Source organism: Trichomycterus rosablanca, chromosome 4 (assembly GCF_030014385.1).
Source record: "Trichomycterus rosablanca isolate fTriRos1 chromosome 4, fTriRos1.hap1, whole genome shotgun sequence".
Taxonomy (NCBI): Eukaryota; Metazoa; Chordata; class Actinopteri; order Siluriformes; family Trichomycteridae; genus Trichomycterus; species Trichomycterus rosablanca.
In genome coordinates, this window is record NC_085991.1 from 6763170 (window position 1) to 6766076 (window position 2907).

The following is a 2907-nucleotide window of genomic DNA, read 5'->3' on the forward strand; positions in this document are numbered from 1 at the left end:
GCAATTTTCAAGTCTTGGTACAGTTTTTGTCATTTTATGTATCTGATCGAGCCCTTAGCTCCTCCACAGCAAGTCTGTTAGACATAGTCTTCCAAAATACATTTGGGGTAAGCTGCCTGCGTACACTATGCACCCAAATTGTGGAACACTGTGCCAGAAGAGTATTACAGAGGTGGGCATCTTTAAACATCAAAGCATTCCTTTCTATTGAGCTTACAGTAGACAGTAAGCTTAACATTTTTATTTATTATTATTATTTTTTATTATTGAATATGCAACCACTTTTATATGTTTATATTATATTTGTATATATTTTTTAATATTTTATTAACTGTTATATAATGATAATAAATATTATTATTAAATGTCGTTATTACTATTAATAATAGTAATATAAAAAAAATATTATTATAAATTTTTTGTATTACTGTATATACAACCACTTTTATATGTTTATATTATATTTGTATATTTTTTAAATTATATTTTACATTTTAACTTATTAACTGTGCTATTAAATATTATATTATTATTATATTATTATTATTATTATTATTATTATTAATATAACCAACAATAATAATTGTTATTAATATTACATGTCATTATTATTATCAATAATAATAATATAGAGATTATTATAAATTATTATTACTGTATATGCAACCACATTTATATTTTTATATTTTTAAAATTTTTAATTTATTAACTGTGCTATATAATAATAATATATAATTAATAATGATAATTATTATTAATATTATTATTATTACTATATATGCAGCCACTTTTATTTAACTCTGACCTAAACCCCAAATTTGCATATAAACACTTTACTATCCTGTACAACCATACAGAGCCTTGTCGGAAGGGTGTATGGTTGTATTTTATTTATATTTACTGTATTATATTATAAATTATTAGGATTTTTCAATGTCATGTTTAACCATTTGATTTCATTCATGACAGGACAGGTAGTTACAGGTTACACTGATTCATCAGTTCAAGTTCACCTCCCGGAGGAAACCGGAGCACCCGGAGGAAACCAATAGAGACACGGGGAGAACATGCAAACTCAGCACAGAAAGGAACCCAGGACCTTCTTGCTGTAGCAAGGTAGCAGTGCTTGCTGTGAGCCACTGTTCCACTTGAAGGCTGTATTTTAATAGCTATGAAACTCATGGTCAAGTGTCCACATACTTTTGGCCATACAGTGTAATCAAAATGAGCCATGAAAGATGTTCAGAGCATTTTTCTTCGTCATTATTTTCTTTAGCATTTTGACATTTAGAAAGCACGGAGGATAATACAGCATTTTACGTAACGTTCAAACCAAGACACGGATGATTAGTTTTTGAAGCAGAAAGACTAAATCTTGCCTATCAGACGTGTCTATCTGACGTGTGTCAATATTAAATCAGTGGTTTTCAGCAATCTTATTCACCGTTAGTTCTCAAACCAGAGGCTGACTCATTCTCTAACCCCAATTAGCTTATGATGTTACCGACAAATAATTTTTACATGGAGAACAAACAACATTCATAAACTAAGTGTTTTTTATGCATTCAAGGCACATTTGCGCAGCTCTATCAGCGAAAAAAATATGAAAAATTCTAGATAATGACTGTCGGTGCGGGCAGAACAAAAACGAGCAAAATATAAAAAGAATTCGAGGCCTTGTCTCATAGCGTGTCACGTATGATGATAATTGCGGTAATGGCAGAAACGGGCAGAAACAAAGTGTCGCCGCGGCAGAGCAGAATAAAGACGCGGGACGTGATCGCCGACGTCACGTCTGTTCCAGTTCATGCGTAGTGGCAGTATGTCTTGCGGCGTTCTGATCCTAGTGGGTAAAGGACAGCGTGCCACCATCTGCTCCCATATGCCCACACTAATATGCGTGGCACCGCAATAAATAATTAAATCAGCATTCTCCCGAGGCAGATTGCAAATCGCGCTCTAATCAGTTTCATCTCGAGAGTCTGTTTTCACGTCCCACCCCACTTCAGGCGTTGTTTATATGCTGCATTAAAATGCCTCTCATTTTTCTATTGTGCTGATGAACTCATTTCTTGATTTCGTTTTGGGAAAAGTGAAGCACCCTGAAGGCTGATGAAAACACGTCTGTGCGTTAAAGTGGGATTCAAGGGCAGGTATAATAATAATAATTGGATTCTAGCATCAGCCTCTTTTAGGGTGGTAAGGTTCCACAGAAGGCAGTGTGGGTGACGTACAATCCCACAGTTTTGGGTTGATAAGGTCAAACCTGGCATCCAGGGTTAAGCACTGCAATGTGTGGTTGAGTGATTTTAGTGTGACTGAGGAAGTAAAACCTGAGCATGTAATCCCCCTTGATTAGATCCATGGACTGGTGCCCAGTCTAGGGTGTATTTTGCCTTGGCCCTGGACCAACCATTGGAAAGAACTGGTTAAATCTTCGATCCCTCAGACGGCACTGCATCACAAACCGCCACTCAACAATGGCTGATATAACCACATGGGTGAGGGATTACTTTGGCAAACCTACAATACGGAGTTACAGTACTGGGTTGTCGTTGTCGCTTTCTTCATTTCAAACTTCTCCACACATTCTCTATTGGGGACAGGTCAGGAATGCAGGCAGGCCAGTCCAGTACCCGTACCCTCTTCCTCAGCAGCCATGCCTTTGTAATGTGTGCAGCATGTGGTTTTGCATCGTCTAGTTGAAAAATGCATGGACGTCCCTGGAAGAGATCTCGTCTTGAAGGCAGCACATGTTGCTCTAAGATCTCAATGTACTTTCCAGCATTTACAGTTAAGTTACAGTCACAAATGCCACTTAAAACCTTACTGTGCAAAAACAAAGCCTTATGGTAACCATGTCCAGAAGCGGTGTCGACTTTTCTGGGCTCGGTGGCATCTAGGATG